We start from the raw sequence: 27,300 nt of genomic DNA, 5'->3' as shown, positions 1-27,300 counted from the left end.
TTAATCTTCTCCACCTAAATAACAACTCACTTGAAATTTATTTTCCTATTGCCCTTTATGCAGGGATGACAGAGAAGTCAATCTATCATCAAGAGACAGCAACTTCTCTTATTCCATCACTCCTATCAAGCCAAGAATTTAGCTCTAATATACATGGAGAAAAATAAATTACTTGGAAGGAGTGCGCATAATAAATCTGAAGACGGTGCACCTCAATTCTATGTAAATAAGATCAGCCCTATTTTTATAGAGGCCTACAAAAATACTTGTATTGTGATCAACACTGTCACGGAATATTTGATACCTACATAGGGAGGGGGAAAAAAAGCTTCCAAGCTTATCCAAGTCTTCGACCTCAGGTCAGAGAAGATTCTATCCCAGGAAGGGAGTAGCCAATGGAAATGTCTCAAACCCACCAGGGTCGGAACTGCATGTTACTATCTTCTGCTCACTCGGATCTAAATAGCAAGCAGCTGCACAGTAGCTCCAAAGTTAACGTTAACACAAAGCCTCCCTGGGCCCTAACCCAGCCTCCTTCCCAGGGGCTGGATTGGGCCTCCATTTCTTACCCCGTCAGAAGCTACCTTCTGTCTTGCTCTTCAGTCTCCTGGAACTGAGGCCTATGCTCCCTGCTCAGCCACTCTGGGTGTGGGGGTCCAGTGAATTTCCTAGCCAATTTCCAGGATATTTCTCAGGGTCTACTCTTTGGTGTTTGGGTCTTCTGCAGGACTTCAGCATCACAGCAGTATGAGCTGTGCCCACTGTTTAATTTATTCGATTGTGTCATCAGCACCTGGAAAGTACATGCCATCTTTCTTTCAAGACAACATTTATTGATAATGTGCACTTTTAACTGGCCTTTTATTTTTTTAAATATTTTATTTATTCATGAGAGACGCGGGGGGAGGGGGGCGCAGAGACACAGGCAGAGGGAGAAGCAAGGCTCCCCGGTGGGAGCCTGACGTGGGACTCGATCCCAGGTCTCCAGGATCATGCCCTGGACCGAAGGCAAACGCTCAACTATTGAGCCACCCAGGCGTCCCTTAACTGGCCTTTTAAAAGTTACTCTTAAATAAAAGGCTTCTAGCTTTAAAAAATTCTCTTACTACTATAATGCTACTACATTATACGTTTTTATGCATTGTTTTCACAGTAAAATGGAACATGTCCGATCCAGTCTTAGGATATTCCTCCCTGGACAAAGGAGGACTATCTGTGGCCAGGAGATTTTGCCTAACTCATCCCAACCTTCTGTACTCTAGTAAACGTATGTAACGTGTACAGGTGCAGTCTGCTCTGACAAACTAGATTCCAGGCTCAGGAACTGGCCCTGGACTCAAGCCACAAACCCAAAGTCAGGCCGGGGAGTGGAGGGAGCCCTGTGCCGTTAAGGAAAGCAAAGACCAGGTAGGAAGGCAGGTGCTAGACCTTCAGAGGATGCATGTTAGGAACAAAGCTCAGGCTTGGAGATTACTGGGGTTGCCCTGTGCCTGGCGTCCAGGACCAGGCATCTTTCCTGTTCATTTGCTTCTACTTACTTTAACTCCAAGTCTTCCAGACAGTTCTAGCTCCTATCTGGCCCTGCTCTGTTTGTGTAATATTCTCTTTATGCAATTGTAAGAATGACTCCCTCGAGGACACTCATCTGGGGTCTGGTATAGACAAGTAGTGAAGAGCTGAAATATTGGTGCCAGACTGCCTGAGTTTTAATCCTGGCTCTCCCTGCCTTCTCTGTGGCCGTGATGGAGTTGTTAAACTCTTGTGTCTCCATTTTCCCACTTGTAAAATGGATTAATGACACCTCCTAGGTGGAAGATTAAGTAAGTCAACTAAGTGTATGGCACCTAGTACGGTAAACCCCGGCTGTTAGTATTACAGGCCTCCCTTCTAGGGCCAAAGGTGGGTTTTGATATCACTGCCACCGCTGGCACCACACTGGCTCTCTGCAGTGGAACAGATTGCTTTCTCTGCTCTGCCCTCAGGGCCACAATGGTGGAAAGGACTATGCTCAACAGTTGTGTCATCCTCCCTGCCACATGCATGATCTTCGGCCTAGCTTTCTCATCTTAGACCTTCATGGGCTGCTCGGTCTCAATCATCCACACACTAACACTGGCAAGTAAGGCAACTTTCACTGAGTGCTCCCTGACTACTGCATGGAGCACTGGGCATCAGCAGAGGAAATCTGCAAAATGGGAGTGAAAACCGATGAATACAAATGAGTAAGATTAAAAGGAAAATAAATGCCCATGCTTTGAAGCAGTATTGATTACATGATTAAATGTGCCCCAAATTTGTCCGATGAGTGTTAGGAAACTGGCGAGTTACACTCCGATTGTTAATTAACACTTTGTCTAGGTCACAACAAAGGTCACCATAAATAGTAGATTCATCTATTCAATGAATATTTGAATGTTCCAGAAACTGGGAGATAGGACAGAGCGAACAATAGATAACAACAGATAAGAAGAAAATAAATAATTAATGTCAAATGCGTCATGAGAAATGAAAGAACCACTGAATGGTCAGGGAAGGCCTCTCTGAGGAATGGGCATTTAAAAACTTGATAAATACTGAATGAATGAGAACCAGCCATGGTTTACAGGGTGGGCCTTCTAGTTAGAGGGGTAGCACATGCAAAGGTCCCGTGGTAGAAATGAGCAAATTTTTTTGTTTTTTGGTTATCAATTGCGAGTACAATTAGAAGACTTAAGCAGCAAATCTGTACTGCCTCAAACCAGCTTGGTCATGAAAGTCATGTGACCTCTTCCAGATCTAAAATTCCATAAATGGGCACCTAGGTGGCTCAATTGGTTAAGTGTCTGTTTTCAGGTCAGGTCATGATCTCAGGGTCCTGGATCCAGTCCGAGCAGGGCTCGCTGCTTAGCAGAGAGTTTGTTTCTCCCTCTCCCTCTATCTCTCCCCCTCCTTTTGTACGGATGCATTCTCTCTCACTCTTGCTTCTTTGAGATGAATAAAATCTTAAAAAAAGAAAAAAAAAAGTGACATATCTATAAGTACACATAAGGCAGATTATACTGGCTCTAGCACTTTGGTCTGATTATACAAACATGCCAGATGAAGGCATTTTAGTAGATGACCTACACAACACAGCAGTAATCAGTCTTCACTAGAGAATGAAGATGGACTGGATTCTAGAAACTTTGTGATCTAGTCAAAGAAAGAGGAAGTAGCATGATAATCCCCCATCTTCACATCAAAAGGACCAAAGGACTCAGGACGGACATGATGTGGACACAGTAGAACCAGAGGTTACATAGCACCAGGCAAGCAGATCCACGAACCACTTGGAATTTTAAAAATTTTGATCGCTTTTTGCAAACTGAGACAGAGATCTTAAAAAGTTTAAGTTCCAAAGACTGTTTGAGAGCCTCAGTCAGACTACTCTGCTGGGGGCTTTGAAACAAACACCCTTTTCAAGTCCCTTCTGAAAAACTCATTTCCTATTATGAACACAACTCCAATATTTCAGGTAAAATTTCCTCTTAATGAGGAAAGAGAAGAGTCTGGGGACAGATGAACTGGGTTGCTTGGCTAAGTATTTAATTTCCCACTTAGCTTTCCAAGTCGAGATAGACAGCCTTAATTCAAACATTAATATTCATGAAAAAATGGCATAATGTTTCATTTGGAGAGAGGATTTGGGGGAAATGCTACATCCAGCAACGCCAGCTTAGGCTTTCTGAACTGCCACATGCTGGTGTAGGTGTGCTCCTTAATACAGAAGGAAACCTCCAATTAACATGGAATTTATTTTGTGAAAATATCTTTACAGATAAATTGCTCAAATAGATGGCTCGGAAACCATAGCAACTATATATTTTAATTAAAGTTTGCTGCTTCAAAGGAAAATCTTACATAATTGGTACCTACACATCTTTGCTGAATTGGCTTAGCTATGGGAAATACAGGCTTTTAATAATAGGAAAAGAAAAATCTTCCCCTTTACCATCTTGCACTTACTATGTACATCTCTTATACTCCATTAGATAGCTTGCATTAATTTTCTGATATGCATGAAGCTAAGATTTGCTCTATGAATAGAAAGTCTGCTTGAACACAAAATAGAAAAAAAATTATAATTCTGACTTATCAGCCAGAGGTAAGACACAAAAAAGAAAAAGACATTTTAAAAACCTTTTGGCAACTATTATTAATACTTCTAATTTATTGGATGGCAATGATGTCTGTTTACTATAGAAAAGTGCCGTTTTGCCATTTTGTGAATAATGCCTGAAACAGAAGTGGGACTCTGTAACCACACATTTACTTAAGCACTTGTGTGCATCAACCATGTGTCTTTACAGAAAACAAAAACAAAAACAAAACAAAACAACCAATACCTAATAGAATATATTTGACAGAACATCCCTTTACTATGTACTTTTGGAATACTTTCTGTTTTACCCCCACAATAACATCATCACAATTCAACAGATAGGGTAGATGGGACCTAGCAAAGGTTAGTGACTCTCTGCAAGTCAAGTATGAAGATTGTGTCTACTCCTACAAGCCAGTCCATACCTTCAAAAGAATTGACCAGTTAGCTTCATCGATAGCTCTCAATTTTGGTAAATAATAACAAAGCCAAAAACCACACTCAAGTGAATCACTGGACTGATCTTTCTATATATTCAACAGAACCAAAGGTCTTTTGTGTGGTTCCTTGGACCCAGTTAAAAGCAGAACTACAATTCCAAGGCTTTGCCTAACTAAATATAGAAGAGAAAAAAATGCAAGATGGGATAGGACCATTTGGTCTCTGACATCCAAGAACAGGTTATAAAAGAACCACATAAGTGTCCATATAACCATATAAGTATCCTGGCAAAGATGAATGGTTAAAAGCTATCTAAACCATGGGTACCTGGCTCGCTCAGTCAATTAAGCATCCAGCTCTTGGTTTCATTCAGTTCAGGTCCTGATCTCATGGCTCATGGGATTGAGCCCCATGCTGGGCTCTGTGCTCAGCGGGAGACTGCTTGGATATTCCCTCCCCCTGCCTCTTCCCATCACCACCCCCTCCAAATAAATAAATCTTAAAAAAAAAAAAAAAAAAAAAAAAAAGGCTAACCAAACCAAATTTGGCATGGGGACGCTCTTAGGATGATTCCAAATGAAAACTTGACATTTATTTTACTTGTAATTTATAATCTCATTGGCAGTCAACTAATCCAAATCTCTAAATTCTTTTAACAAATACATCTCAGAAACGTATTAATTATTATGATTCTTAATTGTTAACATCACATTCTCGTCATCACTTGATTGTGGTCCCAGGTCTCCCAACACGGAGTCCACCACTGAGCAGGCTTATCTGCCCATTCCACTGAGCTGGGGAAATTCCAACTTAACCCTCAACAGGGAAGCTGGACCTATGACTCTGTCTGTAGCTACTTTACATACGTTCATCTTCCTAGGTCCTACCTATCGACCTGCCGCCTCAAAGGAGTTCTCAGTATCGTCCCCCTTACAAAATGCACTTCCCAGCACATAGCAGGGTTTCAAAAATATTTTGAGTAGGTTTGATTTGCTTATGCCTTTGCCCATCTAAACACTGTCCATTTTCTTTGCAAAATCTACAAATCCCACCACATATTGAATGAGGTGGCTCTCAAAACCCACCGTCTCCACAGTACTACCCTTCCCTACATTAGCTTGTAATAGTCACTTCCATCTCTGAATTCCTACACTTTCCCTTGACTCAGGGAAGTTCTAGGTCAATCCATACTGGGTTCCATTCTCACGTCTCCATACTGTGGTCTTACCACCCCAGTTGCATACATTCCTTGAGGGCAGGAGCTTGGTTGACACCCCAGTCTCTGGTATGATGTTAGACATGTGGTAGAAATTGCATAAATGCTTGCCATCTGAGTAAATATTGTCTTAAAGTCATTACCATAAGTAGATTCAATCACTAAAAAAGTCACGTTTACTTCCACCATTTATTTTATGAAATTTTCCCAATCCCAAAAGACTGCTGGAAAGAAAAAAAAAAGTCAAGCTGTTCTTATTTATGCAAAATGCAGTCTGATAAAACAATTAGTATTTTTTCCTACTCTTGATACAAAATGTTTAAACAGATTGTATTTGAGGAATTACCTCAGCCAACCCCATGGGATGTGGGGTGATGGGCAGAAATCCAGAAGCTTATTTGTAAATCAGATATTTAGAAAGAGGAAAACACTTTCCCACTGAAAGAAATACCCTATGAGCGGGTAAGTTTTCCAGAAGTCTTTAAGAGATGAAGTAAAAGGGACTGGAAGAGAAGCACGTGTGGAGAGGTGACTTCATACCCACCCTCAGGGCTCCGAGAAGGGAAGGAGGAACAATTGCAGGCACTTTCCACACCCCTTCCTCTGTGCTGGGATGTGGGAAACAGGGACCAGTGTTCCTCTGCCGAGGGACAGGAAATCCCTAACAGCAATGGAGTCCCCAGCATAACTTTAAAGAGGAAAGAAAGAATGAGAAACCAAGTTAAAGCTGAATGGAAGGAGCCATTGGTAGCTACCCAACCGGACAGGCCATTTGTGTATCAGTGGCTTCATAAATGAAGGTAGACAGACTTGAGGGTACGCTCAACTGGCAGGCATCTGAGAAACCGGAGCCCAGGCTTTCTCAGATTGTGAGCTTCCAAACTCCAGATCCCCTCTCACTGGGTTAACGGCTGCTTGGGGGGAGGAAAAGACATTCCATGGTCAGTCAGTTTGAGAACCACTAGGCTAAATAAAAATCAATCATAGGTTATCACCGACTACCTTAAGATAATAATGAATATTGTAAATCTCGGTGATGTGGGAGGGAGACACACCATACAGCATTCTCCAAACTATTTTAATGCAGAACGCTTTTTACAAAAGGTAACACTCCGAAGGTCGTAGGTTAGAAAATGCACATCAACCCATCCTCTGCATTTTACAGATGAGGAAACTGAGACCTAGAGAAGCAGAATAATTTCTTGAGATGGCAAGGTTATATGTGGAAGAGCAGGGGCCAGAACTCAGGATTTTCCTACTCCAGGTCAGTGGTCTTTCTTCTGTGGCAACGCACAACTTCTAACTCCAGCTCTGATGACAGGTTCAAGTGTGTTGGCTAGCTGTGCCTCAGCCCCTCCTTCTCTCCTCCTGATCCTGAGGCTCTGCGCTCCATGGCTAAATGCCCATGCTCATTGAGGACTGCCCTTGACTACTGTCCCTAATTTATTCTACTTAATACCTGGTCCAATCTCAGCTGCCAGCACACCCGGATCTCTGCAGATTACCTGCTGCCAGAAGCCTCATCACAATGTGGTTGATCACCAGCCAAAACACACCTGCTGCCCTTAGCGGCCCTCTTCAATAACGATCACTGCTTGCAGCAATACCATCTCCTGATCCCACAGGCTCCCTTCACAGGCCCAGCCCTAACTACCTGCCTAGAATGCCCCCTGCCCCCCTCATTCCCCCCCAGGAAGGGGGGAGCTCTGCTGGGTCCAACCAAAGTCCCTGCCCTCCCTGTGAATGTCTGGTACTCACATTCCACCCCTGCTCCTCCACCACCCACCCACCGCCCACCCACCGAGCTATTTGTTGCCACAGGCAACATCCTGTACAATGCCTGTAGGACAACCCTCTGCCGCAGCAAGTATCCATGGCAACCAGATGGGGCCAGCAAATAGAATTAAAGTCCACAGATAATTCCCCAAAGTTAGCTTAGCCAATAGATGATTTATCAGAGCAGTGAATGTTTGGCAAAACTGAGTAGAGTGGGTTCCAAATCCTCTTCGTTGCACCACGGTCTGCTGGGCAATGACATGCCTCGAAGTGAGAGCAGGGAAGGGAGAGGCAGCAGCGCTAGCCTTGCCTGGCCTCAAGAACAAAACACTGCCTCGGAAAGGAAGCAAACAAGGCCCCATGCAAGTCAGAATGCCAGTCCTCCTTATTCCCACTTCAGATCCACTAAAGTTATTGGTGGCCTATGATGTGCCAGGTAATAGAAGGAATATAAAGAAATAGAACACCCATGAGATTTGCACAGGCTAGTTAGCCAAATAAAACTGCTATGTATAAAATGATAAATATGCTTTAAATGGCTATTAAAATAAAAATAGAAGGCAAAGTTATCACACAAGGGAACATGATTAATTGCCAACTGGCTCATACAAACAATAATAGCCATGAATGTTCAGAGCAATAATGAAAATTCCTCATCTGTGAGCATAATAAAAGACTTTTAAAATGCAAAGGGCAATAAGATCATCTGACTCATCCATCCATCCTTAAAATGGGCATGTTAAGACCTAATGCATGTGGGGCTTCAATAAGATGGTAGTTAGGAAGCATTTTATTTTATTGTTTTTTAAAGATTTTATTTATTTATTCATGAGAGACACGGGGAGAGAGGCAGAGACACAGGCAGAAGGGGAAGTAGGGTTGCTGCAGGGAGCCTGATGTGGGACTTGATCCCAGGACCCCAGGATCACAGCCTGAGCCGAACACAGATGCTCAACCACCCAGCCAGCCAGGGGCCCCAATAAGAAGCATTTTAGAAGCAGAAAGAGCTCTACACACTTAGCCAACATGCTTCTGTATTTCAGGATCAAACCACGGGCTAACAAGTCTATCCTTTCTATACAATATTTCAGAAACAATATGTCAATTCAGTTTTGCGACTTGTGAATATCATCAGATTTTCAAAATTTGAGATGAATATAAATAGTACATAGAAGGCACTCAATATCAAATAAATATTAAAATTAAAGTGCTAAGCAGATAGCATTTCTTTCTGTGAAGTTAAAATCCTTACAATCACTTTGCAAAATGGACACTCATAGAGCAAATCATCTTTCCCACTGAGACTATATCATAACTGGGTATTTGTTTCTGACCAAGGATTCAGACTTACAGCTATCACAAATATGACCTACAATCTTATAAAAGCAAAGGTAAAATAATCATAAGTACAATCATGGAAGGTACTAAAGTTATTCTTCAAACTCTAGGATAGGGGCATCATGCATAGTACACATTGATTAGACAAAGGGCCCTAATGCCTCATAAATTGTACCCATATCACAAAAACAACCCTATTACACTATAAATTCAAGCCCAAGCTACTGTGGTAACTATAATCAACATTAAACAATTATCAATGCTTTTTTTTTCCCCTTTTGTCTTTTTACCATGTCTTCAGGTGTTCAAACATAGTCCAAGAAATTATGACTTAGGATCCCATTTTCTCCTGAACCATGTCTCATGACAGACAGAGATTTTCTAAATTATGTCATCAATGGAGAGCTGTCATTCAAGAAAAAGGTGCTTGGCAGATATTTAGTACTGATAATGATAGTGATGGTGGTCCAAAATTAGTCTGTAGGTCACCATTACTGCAACACTGTTCTTCATTGCCCCTGACTGCTCGCTTCTGTTAAAGTCAGAAAACTAGATGCTCCACAACGCACCTAAATCATACCACCAGGAAGTGCCCCTGACACCCCATCACCTACTGCAGTTTCCAGTTTAGTTCAACTTCTGAGTGAAGCAGTGCTTCTCGAATATCAACGTGCATTCAAATCATGTAGGGATCTCCTTACACTATAGATTTGGGTGCAGGGGTTCCGGGCTGGGCTGGCACCCTTGTGGCTACCCTCTGAGATGTGCTACTAGGGATGCTGGGCTCCCTGCTCCGCCCGGCGCTGGCTCTGAGAACCTCAGCGAGTTACACAGCCTTCAGATCTGGCTTGCATCTCCAAAGGGGAAATTCTACTGCTACACTTTTGGAATTACTGTAAAGATAAATCGAATTCACATAAAAGCTTCTGACACATAGAGTCTCATTAAATGTTAGTTACCTTCCCTTTACTGCAAAGCCATTAAAAACAATCCCAACCACAATGATTAAGAGATCATTAGCTTGAGCTTTTAGAAGCCGTCTGGAAGCAACTCTCACCAAAATTGCTAAAAGCCACCAAACACCAATATCTCATGTTTTAGCACTGATGAAAAGTGTCAAGTGGAGAAAGGCATTGAGACCCGAGGAATGGTATGAATTATGCAGTGTGGCTGAGGGCAGGAGAAAAATAGGAAGCAGGGGAAGAGGAAGGTGGTCCCCAGTGACGGACTCTAGAGTTCAGGACATTCGAGTTTGTATTCCCTTTATCTCTCTTTCCCTCAACCTCATCACCAGACATTACCAGGAGTTCCGAAGAATTTTAGAAACTGAAACAACATACAAATCAAAATCATTCTTTCCTTCCTATATTGTAAGTCAAAATGCCAGCCTGTAATAGTAATGTATCCATGAAAATGGATAAGGACATCACCACTGAGCTTACAGGAGATTTGGGTGGACAAGGTCTGATTTCACATTTTCTTTCTGAAAGTTACCAGCATTGCAAGGATCAAGAGTTTCTTGAAGATCTAATTCAGGAGAGGGACCGAAGGCTCAAGCTGTGGGAAGAGTAGGGATTCAGCAATCTCATTTTCTGTCTCTTCAGACCCACAAACCTTAAGTGGGAAATCAAACTAGGTTTCTCTTCCTGAAAAGTATGTGCAGTTGTCTACACAACCTTGCTTCCACTTTGCTTCCTGGAAGAACTCCTGGCTGCTTCTTTTTCTCAACGTTCCAGAGTGCTGTAGACCTTACACATTTAGATGTTACGGGGACAGCTATAAAACTGGAAATCCCATTTTTTCTTTTTCCACCACTGGGGGAATTCTTAAATGGGCATTCTCAGATATAGCCACATAAAAACTTAAAAAAATTAATAATCAGAGTAGTGCTAAGCCTAGGGAATGTGAAATCAATTAAGAGTTTGCTCAGATGATACAATAAAATAAAGTTGCAGTAGATCAATTTTTTGTTGTGTGCTTGGTTGGTCTGCTTACATTGATTTAGTTTTTAATATAGAGACATCGTTGTAGTCCAACTTTGCAAAGGCCTTGTTATAGGTTACAATACAGGAAATCCATTTTGCCTAAAAAGAATTATTTTGACGTTTTTGTTGCATCCTTAGATGAACTCTGATTTCTTGTTGCTTCTGGTAGTGGTGGTTGACAAGAATAACAGAAAGTTAGATTCCAGTTAGAACCTCCTTGGGGTCCTAACTTTGTCCTTGGTCCATCAGAAGTGGCTTCTGGTATTTGGGGGCAGCCCTCTTCCCCAGAATCCCACCACCTTTGTCAAAATGAATAAACCATGCTCGACAACCAGCTGCATCAGTGATGATGGCCATGACACTTCACCCAAGGCACGCTCCTGTCTCCCCCAAGATGATAAGTATGAGTTAAACAGTGGCTAGACCCAGAGACAGCAAATGACTCTAACCCTGTCACAGTTGGATGGGACCAGGAGTATGTAATTTCTTCAAGCCTCTGTTTTTTCCTATGTCATATGGGGCAAAACAAGGCAAAAGTTGATGGTGTGAATAGTGTGACTCCTCCGGGGCCTTGTACAACTGTTTTGAGGGCCAAAAACTGAAGTAGAAAGAAAAATAATATTTTTCTCTATTAGGCAAAGTACACATTATGGTATAACAACTTAAGAAGCTCCCATAAAGTCTAGGCATGGGACTGACATCCAGCCAACTGTGGTGCAGTGAAGCCAGACTCAAATGCCAACCAAAGAGTCAAAGTCAAATGCCAACCTTTGACGCTGGGATACTTGATAGCTTCTTAATTAGTTTAAATCCTTCTTGAAGCTGTTGTTTAAATGTGACCATCGAAAGATGAACCATTAACAAACAGGCTCATTTCCCCAGTTCACCAAATCGTCTCAAAGTTTATTTTCAAATCACCTCTGTTGTTAACCAGACATTCTCAAAATCTCACCACCTCTCAAATCAGCATCGCTATTACTTTCTGAGCAATATTTTACATTGTGCAAGGTATCATGACTCCATAAAATATTTTAGAAACCAAGGTTGTAATGCCAACTAGGGTCTGTGAACCACTTGTGATAATTAAGCTGGCAGTGTCACGTACTATACTGCAAGCTGAAACTCATAAAACATATTTACAAAACTGCTATGATCTGTGTAGCTGCCTATCAGACTTAAGAGCTGAGTCTGATGTTAAGAAAAATTTAATTTTAACCATTATAAGGACTCACATCATAAACCACTTATTTTCTTCTGAACAGTGCTTGAGCAAGACACAGAATCTAAAATCTTACACTGCAGTTATTTTCCTATAAAAAGGCTTTGCCACATAAGTTCATATATTATGTTTTCCCTCTTTTTTCCATAGAAGGAATGCCTAGGTCCCCATCTGACCAAAATAAATCTTATTAACTCTAAGCACAAATTATGATATTAATAATATAATATTATTATATTATATATAATATAATACAGTTTCCCGATTTCTGTAGCAAGTAGTCTTAAGGATCAGCTGATGGTTTGGAACTTTAGAAGTTAGGGAACCCACCTTTCCTTTCCACCTTCCAAAGGAAATTCTGGTTTCTACAGAAGACTCCCCTCAGTCATCTCAAAGGTACATCCTTCTCTCCCTCCCTGAAATAGCCTGTAAGTTACAAGGGTAAGATTCTGTCTTAAGTCTGTGTGATTCCAAAGCCAAAGAAGCTGGCTTTGGAGTGCAGAATGGACGCGTAAGGTTAAATGAGACAGTACGTGATGTAGATCTGCCAAAGGACTGGGCTTAGTAGACTTCCAGTAACTACACACAAGTTCTCTTTCCTCTTGCTCACAAATAAATGGCCTTTTGGGCTGAAGGCCCCACTATGCTTTCAGTAAATGTTGGTATCAACAGGGAGAGAATCTTATACAAAACATGGTAGGTAGCTATTAAGTTCACTTTTCCAGTTGAGGGAAACTAAAGCTCAGAGACATTTAAGTCTCCCCACCCCACATCAATGTCCACATAGCTAGAAGGCAGTGGAGCCAAGATTTAAACCTAGGTCTTTTTGAGTCCAGAAGAAAGTTCAGTCTTGCTAAACCCCATCTTAAATAGATCTTCATAGTGCCAGCCAACAGTGCCCTAAATAAAATCCACTTCCCTAAAATGACATTGGCTCAATCCAGAACCTTTGGATAAACCTATTGATAAGAGCTTCCCCAACAATCCCCCTCATTTTAGTTCGAAAGTAGGGATGGGAGCTAGGGGGAGTTCTTTTTACAGAGGTATAGACAGTTTAAAGAGTGAGCTTCAGAACAGAAACATTTTGATGAGCATAAATCTCTCTCTGGTTGAAGTAGCCAAGATGTCCTTCAGTAAGTGAATGAATAAACTGTGGTACATATGGACAATGAAACAGTACTCAGTGCTAAAAAGAAATGAGCTACCAAGTCTTGAAAAGAATGGAGGAATCTTAAATGCATATTGCTAAGTGAAAGAAGCCCATCTGAAAAGTCTACATACTGTATGATTCCAACTATAGGACTTTCTGGAAAAGGCAAAACAATAAAGGCAGTAATAAGATCAGTGGTTGCCAGGGGTGGGGTGGGAAAATGAAGAGACAGAGCACAGGATTTTTAGAGCAGTGAAAATAACCTCTACGATATCATAAAGATAGATATCTGTCATTATACTTTTGTCCAAACATACAAAATGTGCTACACCAAGAATGAACCCTTAAGTAAGCTATGGACTTCAGTGATTATGATGTGTCAGTGTGGGTTCATCATTTGTAACCAATGTGCTACTCTGGTGAGGGATGGTTATAATGAGGGAGGCTATGTATGTGTTGGGGTAGGGAGTAAATGGGAAAACTCTGAACCTTCCTCTCAGTTTTGTTGTAAATCTAAAGCTTCTCCCAAAAATAAAGACTTGAAAAAATAGTCTTGCTGAAAAAAAAAAAAAGGCTGAAAATGTTGAACTACACTGGCTTCTCATGACTAGTTCAGGGACAAGTCAGGAGATGCTCAAGATGGTCTGGAATGGGGTTAAACTGCCAGGTCATCAAAGATCCTCCTTAAATATTTAGTCAAGGTACAAAAATAAAACAGGATGATCTTGGAGTGAATGAACTTCAGGATAGGAGCGAGTGAATCATAGAAAATATACTTCCTAAAGACACTTGTTTGCTATTGACAATGATGTCATCGTGGTTGTGCTCAGAGAGGCCTTTCTTTCCTGCATTGTTACTGACAACCAAGCTTATCATGACTGTCAGTAGCCACTGCTCAAAGCACCAAGAAGTCAGTTGAGATATATAAAATTTATTTATAAAGTATACATATTAAGATTTTATTTACTTATTTATTTAGAGAGAGCATGCATAAGCAGGGGGAGAAGGTGAGAGAGAACCTCAGGCTGACTCGGAGCTAAGTGAGGAACCTTATGTGGGGCTCAATCTCACGACCCTGAGATCACAACCCGAGATGAAATCAAGAGTCTGATGCTGAACTGACCCAGGTGTTCCAAGAAGTCAGTTCTATATATGAATCATATCCACTTGCCTGTACATAACAGATGTATTTGGTAACTATCTGTGTAAATCAAAGTTTCTACATGTCAAATCATTTTATACTAGGTTTGTTTTTGTCATAGGTACTATATCTTCATCAATGCCAAGAGCAGCAGGAACAGTGTGGCATTGGAAGAAGCAGAACTAAATATCAACCATTCCAGGTTATTCATTCCATCACCTTTGCTTTTCTGAAGGCCAATGCTGGAATACCCTTCGGTTGGCCATACAGCCCAAGCTATCACTGGGTCCACCATCTTGTCTCGCCAAGGCAAAGAGTGTCACATGTGAACAAAGCACAGGCTTTGATGCCATGGGTATATTGGTTCTTGCCTTCTGAGGGCGCTGACTACAAGGAATACTACTTTGGGCAGTTTTTAATTACCTCAGTTTTCTCACCTGCAAGATGAAGAGGGCAATACTTTGTAGAATTGCTGTCAGAATAAGACCTGAATGACTGGCGCAAAATAAACAATGACATGTTAATTGTTATTACTTTTACATGCAGACATCGGTTAACAGCAAACTCAAAGTTTCCATGCATGTCACTCTATATAAGAAAAAGGGCCATTTATTCAATAAATATTAGTTCACTAAATTTCTATGCTATCTCTTATCACTGGTTTAGATATGAGGGTTACTACTAGGAATGAAACCTACATGGAGCTTAACTCCCAGAGAAAACTGATCTGATTGCATTGGACTGAACCCAGATGGGTGTTTTTTGTTTTTTTTTAATATAATTTGGAATTAATATATTTGGAATTAATATGTTTCATCATGGTAAACCTGATTATCATTTTTCTTGCCTTGCAAACTTAAAAGGAGGCAATCTCTTTAACTGGTAAGACTATAACATGTAAGAAAATTAAGGAATTAAACATTTATCATACAGTATTTATTTACAAAGATGCCAATTTCTTCTATTCGAAGCACAGGAAGTAAATTATAAAGATAACCCCTGATACTTCTTTGGTTTGGGCTACAGTTTAAGAATTAAAAAAAAAAAAAAAATCCTTAACCTTACCTCAGCTTAAAAATCTAAACTATTAAGAGTTACATAAATTTTGAATCTAGCAAAACCACTCATTCTAAATTTTCAGCCCATCGATCTGAACTAGGCAAATGTCTTTATAACATAAGAAAAGCTAGGAAAGGAAAACTACATTCCCTTTCAGACAATAATCTCATGGAGTCTAGCAGTATCCCAGGACAGTGTCTTGTCCAGTTACAACTTGCTCACTACCATCACTCAGCAGGGCTGGGCCCGGCACATGGTAGATATTCAATAAATATCTCCGCCTAGCCAAGTAGCAAACATGCTTACTTGAAATTTTAGTCTACTTAGCAGATCTCTAGTTAGAAACCGTATGGGTCAAAAAAAAAAAAAAAAAAGAAACAGTATGGGTCATGCTATGTGGATTGAATGTTCATGTTTGCTGAAATCCCTACAGTGAAGCCCTAACCCTCAAAGCAATGGCATTTGGAGGTAAGGTCTTTGAGCAATACTTGGGTCATGAGTGTTGAGCCCTCATGACGGAATTAGTGCCCTTATTAAAAAAATATGAGGTCATTCCTCTCTCCCCCAATTATGGAAGGAGATCCCAGTCAGGAAAAGGGCCCTCCCCAGAACATGATCATGTGGGCACCCTCATCTTAGATTTCCAGTCTCCAGAACCGTGAGAAATAAAGTTACACTGAGAAGCCACCCAGTCTATGATATTTTTGTAAGAGCAGTGCAAGCTGACTAAAGCCATGACATGGGTTCACTATATAAAATAAATACAAAGTAAAGAAAGCATTTCTAATTCATACTTTTTATTAATTTAAACCTATACCACCATAATTTCTCTTATTAAACTGGATATAGGATTATGTAAGTGGTTAAACTTTGAATATTTCTATAAAACCTTTTCAACCCAACTGCACAACTGTTGTTTAGGAAGATGTCCTTTCTTGATGTTCTGGGACCCTCACAGCACTTATAATGCAAAGGAGAGACTGCAACCTTCCCATTCATGTTCATTGTTGTAGCCATAACATTTTGTACCTGGTAAGCATTTAATCAAATTTTTGTGAAGAAAGTGAAGAAAGGAAGAGAGCAAGAGACAGGAGGGAATCTCTTTTTGGATCAACTTTGTAGTTCAGTTGAAAAGAAATGTATCAATCATCAAATTGTCATTTTGGATACTTAATGTCATTATCTGGGAAACAGGAGTACTTAATTATTAAATCAGCAATGCTGATTACAGAATCAGAAGTACTCTATGCTGAATTAAATTCAGCAATTAATCAAAGCCAATGTGCCTGCCTGTAAATATCAATATTGAATTTTAAGCATACAAGCCAGCCAATCAATTAAAACCAAGACCATGACTTTAATCAGTGAATGCTGAGATGTGATTTGCTGAATTCTGCAAGTAATGAAACCGAAATCATTGTTGAAGCCTGATAAAAGGCAAACTGAGGCAAAATTAAAATTTCTGAAAAGATTATCTGAGCAACCATCAACCAGAATCACGCAGTGTCAAACGGAAAGTGGTTAAGGGTGCTCCAGCAATAAGAACTAGGGGCGAGGTTTTTACAGCGAAGATGTGGGGAAAAAAAGCAAAGCAGTTATCTGATTATTTATAACTTAAGCAGTTGCTTTAGTTGGCCAAGTCCAGTTAGTGGTCTGTAAATGGCTGTCCTTAAGTTTCACTTTCTCATATTCATATTCAAGTGTATCCACTCTGATTTTGGTGTTGGTTCGCTTACATAGCTGAGAGACATTGGGGAGACTTGAGTAATGGTCTCCATCTTTAAAATTTTTAACAAGTGTGATCTTGCTGCCTTTGAGGCAGATACTGAAATTACAGAATCTTTTGGAGTCATTATCTACTGGCTGTGCCCTTGCCTTTTGAATAAATCTGGAAGTAGAAGTTGTGTACTACAAAGATTATACTCTCAACTGCCAACACAGGACAATGTATTTTAGAGTTTAAAAGTGCAGGAACCAAGAAAAAGTGTTAGCAAGGATATGGAGCCAAAGGAACCCTAGTCCACTGTTGGTAGCAATGCAAGCTGGTGCAGCCACTGTAAAAAAACAGTATGTAGGATCTTCAAAAGATTAAAAATAGACGTATCCAATGATCCAGTAACTCCACCACTGGCTCTTTACCCAAAGTATACGAAAACACTAATTCAAAAGGATATATCCTATATTCACTGCAGCATCATTTACAGCAGTTAAATTATAGCAGTAACCCAAGTGTCCATCAATAACAAATGGATAAAGAAGATGTGGCATATATAATGGAATATTATTCAGCCACAAAAAATTTAGATCCAGTCATTTGCAACAACGTAGATGGATCTAGAGAGTATAATGCTAAGTGAAATACGTCGGTCAGAGAAAGATAACTACTATATGATTTCATCCATATGTGGAATTTAACAAACAAATGAAATGAATACAGAAAGGCAGATACAAGCCAAAAAAGACTTAACTCTAGAGAACAAACAGATGGCTACCAGCGGGGAGGGTGGGAGCACGGGTGAAATAGCTGATGGTGGTAAGAGTACACTTATCATGATGAGCACTGAGCTATGTATAGAATTGCTGAATCACTATATTGTACACCTGAAACTAATAACGCTGTATGTTAATTATACTGGAACTACACACAGGAACTGGAGACTCCCCAAGTTCAAATCCCAACTCCACTACTTACCAGTTGTGTGATCTAGGGCAGGTCACTTGACATCGCTGTGTTTCAAAAAAATAGGTATAATACCTACTTCACATGCTTGCTGGAAAATCAAGTAAGTTAATACCTGTGAAACACTGAAAGTAGTATCTGCTAAACTGTGACTGTTCAATAAATGTTAGTCATCACTAAAAAACTTACATATTCACCTCCATCCCTTAAAGTGACAATGGGTCAATAGCATTATGTACTAAATATACTCAGGACAACCATTATTGCTTTTTTCATTTTCTTAATACTCCTGAAGATAATCTTCCATAGATTGTTAAACATTGCAAAAAATTTAAACATTTTTAAAGGAAACCTAACTAAACTCAGACATTTTTTTTAGGGCAGCCCGGGTGGCTCAGTGGTTTAGCGCCGCCTTCAGCCCAGGGTGTGATCCTGGAGACCCAGGATCGAGTCCCACGTCGGGCTCCCTGCATGGAGCCTGCTTCTCCCTCTGCCTGTGTCTCTGCCCACCCCCCCCGCCCCCCGTCTCTCATGAATAAATAAAATCTTTAAAAAATATATTTAAAAAAATAAATAAATAAAGTATTTCAGATATCTTTTTATCTCCTAGACTCTCCCATGGATAAAACTTAGAGTGAGCATCAGGTGCATATATATATTTTTTTTTACATTAGCTATTTCAACACTTCTGAGTTTCATTTTCATCACAACATTATCGTGGGCAGCTCAGCAGTTCTTCCCATAATTTGGATTTCCTATTCTGCTACCAGCACAAATGCAAATAAAATCACGAGTGTTATTTCACCTCATAATTAAGTCTATGCGGCCTGGTGAACTTTCGTATAAATGCATCAGTCCTAGAGGAAATTAGCGATGCCACTGCACAAAAGTCAAGCTTGCTTGCATATCCTATTCCTCAGATTTAAAATTCATCTCAGAGCCCATCTTCAGTGCCATTGTTTAGTGTGAGCATGAGAGTGTTTCAAAAAATATGATGTATTTGAAATGTCAGTTCTGTGAATTCTTCTTAGGTCTAGAAAGCCCAAATAATAGGTGCTATCTTCAATTAAAACTATAGAATCAAAGGTGACTCTTACTGTCAGTGCACTGGTCATGAAATGTGATGGGATTCCCAATAATATGCCCTATCTCCTAATGAGAATGCATTTACAACAGCCCAGTTCATAACACTGTAAGGAACCATCACAATTGCTACCTAATTGAAATAACTTATGTATCGGATTTCATTTGGTGAAAATCACCAGGACAGAGATCTAACATCGACTCTTTCCTCTCTTTGTCACTTGATATCTCTGTGTTTATCTCTCTCACAGCTCCTCCTGGCTTTACTTGATAATGTGAATTTCCTCAACTTGCTCAACTCTTAATAGTATCAGCCATCAATTAATTAATTTCATTAAAATTTAGCACTAATAAATATTAATACAAAATTAAATAAATGTCAACAGTTAACTTGCCAATTATTAATTATTAATGTTAATTCCCAAAAATGTCCTGTAGATTGTGAGCTTCTAAGCAACCTTCATTAGGAGATGCTCATATCAACCAACATATTGCTTGTCCATTAATGATGCCTAAACACAACATACGTTACACTTAGCAAATAATTGCTCCTTGCATTCAACAAAGACAGTCCAAAACTTTTATGGATATAATTTTCTTCCTTCAATCAAAAAAAGCTCATGGTATTTTCTCATCTGCACTATAAATACACCAATCATTCGGAGGGGGGAAAATAGCTCTACTCCTAGGAAGATAAACTCATTTTCCCAAATTTTTTGCTCAAAAGCAATTATCATCCTAGAATGCTTTTACTGCTTGGTGTCCTTCAAAATCCCTACTTACTCTTCCAGGTTCAGGGTTCAAATTAAATTCTTTCCTACTTGTAGCGGTCGTTGCTGACCTTTCTTCTTGTCTTCATGCAACAAATACTGATCAAGTGTACTCCGTGCCGGGTCTTGAGCCAAGAATTGAGGGTGCAAACAGAGAAGCCAAGAATTGAGAGTGCAACAGAGAAGAAAAGAATTGATGCCCTCTGGGTTCCCGAGTCCAGCATTGTGTCTTTTGAACTATTTTTAGCTTAACCACAAAATCATGCACATGCTTTCATTTAAACATTACATAATGATTATTTACTCCAAGCCAGGGCGTGGGGGATAATAGGGTATAGAGAAGATGAAACCTTGGGCCTGAAGCAGTTTACTCCAAGTCTGGTACAGGGAACAGGCAAAAACAAGTAAAAATTATAATGCAATGAGATGCAATCCCTTCCAGATTGAGACGACTGGAGATGACTTCACAGTGGTAACACACGGACAAAGGGCAAAGGCACAGAAACACAAGGGAGCAAAAGCAGGGCCAGGGAAGTGGACAGAGGCCGGAAGATGAAGAATCCCTACCCATCTTTACCAGCTCATTAGGCCCGGGCAATGGAGAGCCACTGAAAAGTAATAAATGGAAGAAGAGTAGACCAGATTGCAGGCTGAGGGTACAATGAGTTAAGAAAATAGTAAAATGGAGGACATATAATTCTCTAAGTAGCTAATGGGAAGGAAGAGAAAAATATTTTCTGTACATTAGTGACATGCATTCCCATCTGCTTTACTTTCCTTGATGGTGGGCCATGTTTCAGACCTCTTCTGTATCACAACACTCACTGACTGCAGGCTACAGCACAGAAAGTACTTTCATACAACTTATCCAATTGATTGTTTAAGAAAACGAAACCAGCAAAATGTTTAACTGGTTTGAACTAAATCTAGAGGAAAAAAACCCCAAATGAACTAAGAGACGATGAAATAAAGAGGAAAATCAATTCTACTAATAAGATATTGAACAGTAATATCACTTCCAAATGGTTGAAATTTTATTTTAAATGGAAAAGAAATTATTCCCTGGAAAGTTTCAAGCTCTTTCCTTATTTTTAGCCTTACAACATATACATTAAAAATGTTATGGTAAGCTTTCTGGAATCTGTGATTTAGAATCCTATATATGCCCCAAATGCCTTGTATGTGGAAATTACTAATAAAAAAATACATAAAACATTTCTGTAACACTGCAACTATTGGAAGTATATTCAATCAGAAGTCTCTAAACCCACTAAAGATCATCTACTTTGCAATCATCAGCCTGTCCTAAGGGTTACATACTACAATCAGCCTCCCGGAAGACAGACAGTACACTTTGGAATCATACAAGAGGAAAAAAGGCCCACTGAGTGCTCACATTAGCAACATTTTATCCCAACCTGACAGCCCTAAACAAACTTTTTTTTTGTTTTTCTTCACCTTCCTCCCCCCGAGTGCAATCTTGTCTTACTTATGAATCCTGGGCTTCTGTTTATCTATCAAATGGCGGTAGAAAATAGTTCTTACTTCATGAGGTTAGCATAAAGTTGACATAAGTCAATATATATAAGGTGACTGGAAAAAGTTTAAGTGTTCAATATTTCCTATAATAATAATAATAATTATTATTATTATGAACCTAGTCCTATGACAAAAGTCCTAAGAGTGTTCTAACTCTGAATTTTGTGAGAAATCTCTGACTGGAAACCCAATCACCATTGTTTCCAGCAGTCTATAGGCTTTTTTTTTTTTTAATTAATTTATTTTTTAAATTTTTATTTATGATAGTCACAAAGAGACAGAGAGAGAGAGAGGCAGAGACATAGGCAGAGGGAGAAGCAGGCTCCATTCACCGGGAGCCCGATGTGGGATTCGATCCCGGGTCTCCAGGATCGCGCCCTGGGCCAAAGGCAGGTGCCAAACCGCTGCACCACCCAGGGATCTCTATAGGCTTTCCACTTGTGTCAAGGACAGAATATTCCTTGAGTTCCAGGAAAGAAATCAGCAGGTCTATCCAAAGGAGGCATGGAACATAAAGAGGAGAGGCAGTGGCCCGGGAATCCTGAAGCCTGGCCTGACTCCTCCTCGTCTTAGCTCAGCTTGACATGGAACACGTGGCCTAACCTCTCCCCTCCACTCAAGTTCTCAGCTTAAATGCTCTAACAAAGCCTGTCGATTTCATTTATCTCACAGGGTTCACTTGAGCATCAAATGAGAGGAAAAGAATGGAAATGCAATTTACTAAAATTCTGTTCTCAGTTCCCTAACTGGGCTGGCTGGCTGTAGAGGATGGGAGAAGAGGAAGGCTTAGGAGAGCTGACCTCACGGGCACTAATAAACATGATGCGCGTGCACAGTGTGAATCTCACACAGGTATCTGTAAAAACGTGCTCTATAGTGAATTTGTGATATTAGTCTAAGATTAGGTTCACACCAGAGAACGGTAGAAACAAAGATGTGTTTGTATTGGAAAGATGGTATCTAGACATCCTAATCTCTGTCCAGATCTCTTTGTACTAAGCAGATAGTACAAAAACAAATGTATTTCTCTCAGATGGTTTTCCTTCTGTATTCAAGGGGTTAGTTTTTCTGGCCCAAAATATTGGAGGTCATGCCCATGTCATTTTCTGACAGGTGGGAAAGAGGAAGGAAATCTCTCCAGGCCAAATGAGCACATGTTACTCTCAGTGGTTTCACAACCCAGTCTCCTTCCTGCCCACCACCTCGACAACAGTCATTTTCTCTAAAAGCCCCTCATTATATGTTGCTTCATCTTACTTACCCAAGTATCTTCTTCTACTGCCCTAGGTCAAACAAAGCCTTCACTCTTGAAGAAGCAGATCTATTTACTTTCTTTTAAATTCTACCTTTTGTTTAAACCACTCTTTATGCATAAAATGTCCATCTTCTGCTTCAGCACCTAGAAAAATTCAAATTCCACACTGTCTCTACAGTTTCTCAACACTCCAAGCACCATCTCTGAGGACCTTTCCCTTCTCACGTCCTTTTCACTTGGTGTTAATCACATATTGTCAAGAAAGTCATGATGTGGCCTTCTCTCCCCTGTGTATCAGAATCATGGGTGGCAGGCATGTGCTTGTTTAAAATCGAGGTTCCCCAACTCTGGCCTCAAGAAATTCTGACTGGGAAGATGTAGCCAAAGAAACTATTTTAACCAGCACCCTAGGTGATTCTGTCTCTGTCATATTCAGAAACAGGGTGCTGCCACAATTCATCCTATGACAGAACTTTGCACACTAACATGTGTGCACACACACACACTCAAAACACACTCAAAGCCCTCCCAAGTCGCATTTAATGCTCAGTAATTTGATTTGCCTCATAAATATTTATATAGCACAAATATTATTTTGAGAGGGAAAGTATTTTAGGGTAGAGCTTATTATTTCAGCATCTAAAGTCTAGAGGTTCAATTCTTTTACAGAATTTCTGGCACAAACAATTATTAGCAGCTTGGACAGATTAAAAAAAAAAGAAGGGGTTTAATATTGCTCTTTTGATTCATTACTGCTTATTAAATAAAACCAGGGTTTCAAAATCCACATTACTTAGCTAGTATTCCTGGCTGAACTCTATAGGTTGGCATCTGCAGGAAAAAATTATCATGATTAAATGTGACTCAAAGCACACACTTGTAAAACAAGATTCACTGACCTTCCTGGGCAAACAACACAACGCAATCATACTTGCAAAAAACACCATCCCCACATGAGAGATGACAAGAGTGGACCAGCCCATCCGCACTGACTGCAACGGCCAATACTGTCATCTGTTTTTACCTCATTGGGTTATGTTGTACATACTTTGGACTGTTTTTCCTCAAATGCTCTGAGAAAAAAAAAAATTCAAGTATAAACTCATGGAGTTACAAACAGAAAAGTGGTCCATCTTTGACAGTCAGCAGTATGAAGTAACCTGTGTTTTCTATAGATTTCTTTTCCACCCAACCAGAACCACTTGATCAAACACTAGTCAGCTCTTCCCCCAACCTGGCTCAGCCTTGTCCCCAGGTGACTACAGCTGCCTGTAAGTCAGGGAGGGGGAGAGGGGATTGCTGGGAATATCTAAGTCAACTCACCAACAAATAAGCATTAAATTACACCTGCTGATAGACTACCTCTGAGTCTATTTCCAGCACCAGGAAATGCTGTTCAAGTTCATTCACCTTTTCAACAAATATTTATTTAGGACCTACTTTATATAATGTATGGTATTTACCTTCCAGGGTCTTCCGATCAAAATCAGAAAGTCGAGCTCCACCCATCCCTTCCCCATAGAAGAACCATGTAGCGTCCTATCTTATTCCACTAATATCTGGTCCTGAACCTTGAGAACTTGGTCAGCAAGCCAGTTCCTCTAGGTCTGGGGCCTATGGAGTCCTCTCTCTGAATCCCAGTCACTTTGGAGGGGCCCGAAGCTTGCATTTATGTGTACTGTTTCTGAACGCAGGCCACCACTAGGATACACCGTCATGTCACTCAGACGCCTCTCTCTTTCTTGATAGACGCCCCTCTATCTTTCTTTCCTAGAACAGAGCTTATGGAACATGCCAAAGGCCAAGTTTCTTGACCAGCTGCTCACCTCCTCCAGTTTTGCCTGGTTAACTCTTCTAGTCCCCATTATGTCCTTTGAATCACCGCCCCTGGGAACTCTAAGAAATGTGTCCTCGTACTTGAAATCAATCACTGCAAATCTTCAGTTAGTAAAAACTCACAAGCCAGCCCCACGTCCAACACAGACTCACACAGAGATAGAAAGCAACTGGGACTGGGGTGTGGGGGAGCCTCAGCTGATTTCATGAAGCCAGTGGCAGGGATCACAGCCAACGTGACCTCAAGGATCGAATTCAGTTTGTCTTTTTGCTTTATGGGGAGGTTTTCCTCACCCTCCCCAGTTTCCTGATTCAGGAAAAGTAGTCACTGGCTATTGTCGTCTGTCATCTACTGGGCAGCTGGAGCCTCATCTTCCCAGTCAGACGGACTGTGACTGACCACCCTCCCTCCCCAGCATTTTCCTTCTCGCATGCATGCTGCTCATCCAACCATCAGCCAAATTGCCCGGAAATTTGTTTCCAGTGGCAAAGCTCGGAAACAAAAGACGTCTGCGCTCCAGAATGGAGTACAGCCTCGGGATCCCAAGCAGAGATTATGAATTTTAATTCTCTACTGCAGCACAGGCGCGCCCAGGCAAGAACATTAGACCAGGCTAATCAAGGAAGAAATCAGCAGGGGGCATGTGCGCGGCTCACTGACAGCACTCTAAACTTAGCACAGCCAAGGCTAATAGCCTCCTTATATCCTCTCCTCCCATTAAAGATGCCCTGAAAACAAGCTACCCAAGAATATTGCTGCAGTTATCACAGTTAGCAAATTGGCAGGTGATAGTCTCTAAGTGCACTAGGCCGCTAGTCGAGGATTTCCTGTCCTTTACTCTCTCAGACCTAGTGCAGTTCTAAGAGGAGAAAGAGCGGAGGTACAACCATAAATAATGCATGAGAACTACAGGTGTGCAAAGCTTTATTCAGCTTTATTCAGACCCTAATGCATGCCTAAGCCTGGTATTTGCTACAATGGGGCCGGGTTTGCTCCTCTGTGTCCAAAAGGGGGATGAGAATGAACATTGAAGAGTCTGTACCAGCGATCCAGTCCTTAGCCTCACTCTCCAGCTGTCCTGACCACTCTGTGCTGCCGTCCCTCCCAGGTCTCTCCTATCCAGACCTTGGAGATTTGGCTAGGCAATAAAATCACAGCACTTCCAAGGCCACGAAAGTAACTAGAACTGATGTGTGCGGTTAAATACTCTACCAGTAAGATCCTAAATTCCCAACCCTGCAAAGCTTTCTTAGCAATTGAGTTAGCTGCCTCTCCTACTTTCCAACTGTTCTCAAAATTTTTAGAGTAGTGATGTCACCGCAAACCAGTGACCTCTGGACTCTAGTTATCCTAGAAAGAGTTGAACAAAATCTGAAACTGGAAAAGGGATAGTAGGCTTAAAGGATTCCCTAAACTCATCACGTCCCCTGAGAATGCATGAAACCATGTATCTTAAAAACAATTTTCCCTTAAGAATTTCTGAATTAAGGAAAATTTAGCTAAGCCCTGACACAGAATTCAGATCCAAATACTTAGTGAGAGTATTAATATTTTCCTTTAATTAAATGTGGAACAAGATCACTTTCTCCATAATGTAGTCTATCATGTGGTTGAAACAAGAGCTCTCATGCATTTAGGATCCTTTCAGATCTGAACTTCCATGATGCTCTCCAGGAGGTACGAGTGTCTTCTAGAATGTATTTTCACACCAGAGCCCTCACTTCCACAGTGACCTCTGTATGAGACTCAGCACTGGGTATCTGTTCAGTCTTGCGAATTCTCTCTCCTGCTGCCATTTCTCAACTGATACTACTCAGTCAGCTCCAGATTACCTGAAAATATCTCCTTAGCACAAGAGGCCATTTGGCTAGTGCATCTACAAACAAGCAATTGTCATTACTCAACATGACATCAACCTCAGGAAGGTTCCATGGTTATGCAAGATGGTTCCGGTGCCTGGGGCATGACCCTGTAAATCTCTTCTGCAGTCTGCATGTGATGGCACAGCTGGAGAATCACAGCTCAAACCCTTCCTGGAGATGAATATGTAGTTGATAGCCAATCATGGAGTCTCCAACATGGAACAGGTTGGAAAACATGACCATTTCACAGTCTCCCCCGCCCCGCCACTTCCTTTGTTTTACACAGCCCTAAACACTTCCTAGTAGTTGGTGCCAAGCTCCACTCACCATCTGCTCAGTGCCAATTTGGCCAAATGGCTAAGGTTTAAGGAAGCCCTGAACCTAGTTCCAAACACCACCATCCAAAGCCATCAAATTTTCTCAAGAGGCAAGCGCTGACACTTGCCTGGATTAAGTGATCAAATACTTCTCCCACCAGTCTCTGCTATTGGATTGGGCCGAGAATAAGCCATACTCTTGTCCTTAGGGACCTCACTGTCTGAAACAGGAAACCTACCAATGACAAGCCACTTTCCATGGCCCACCACTATGATTCCACTCAAAACATATCACCATTCAGTCAATGAACTCTTGTTTATTAAGTAGCTACATCACAAATTGCTCCAACTGTTGGCCTTGAAACTTGAACAACTGTATATACATGCTTTGGAGACAAAAATATACCTACATCATACAAAGGTCACACAGTGGAAAATGCAGGCTAGTACAAAGACTGGTGTCCAAAAACCTAAGAGAAGAATGAGGTTTTCTAAGCAGCCAGAAGAGAGGC

At 40.8% G+C, this 27,300-nt stretch overlaps 1 protein-coding gene and 1 long non-coding RNA gene across 11 annotated transcripts in view; one reads left to right on the top strand and one right to left on the bottom strand.

Moving 5' to 3' along the window:
• The window catches only part of LOC106559430, a 31,245-nt gene extending 30,356 nt beyond the window's left edge, over positions 1–889 (top strand). Inside the window, exon 7 of the long non-coding RNA XR_005366012.1 lies at positions 64–889. This is a non-coding gene — a long non-coding RNA (uncharacterized LOC106559430). The remainder of the gene's footprint in view (positions 1–63) is intronic.
• CCDC85A (coiled-coil domain containing 85A) overlaps positions 1–27,300 on the bottom strand; it is a 193,760-nt gene that overhangs the window by 51,447 nt on the left and 115,013 nt on the right. The gene's annotated exons all lie outside the window — the stretch shown is intronic.

Source organism: Canis lupus, chromosome 10 (assembly GCF_011100685.1).
Source record: "Canis lupus familiaris isolate Mischka breed German Shepherd chromosome 10, alternate assembly UU_Cfam_GSD_1.0, whole genome shotgun sequence".
NCBI classification, from domain to species: domain Eukaryota; kingdom Metazoa; phylum Chordata; class Mammalia; order Carnivora; family Canidae; genus Canis; species Canis lupus.
This window is presented reverse-complemented; position numbering and strand designations above follow the sequence as displayed.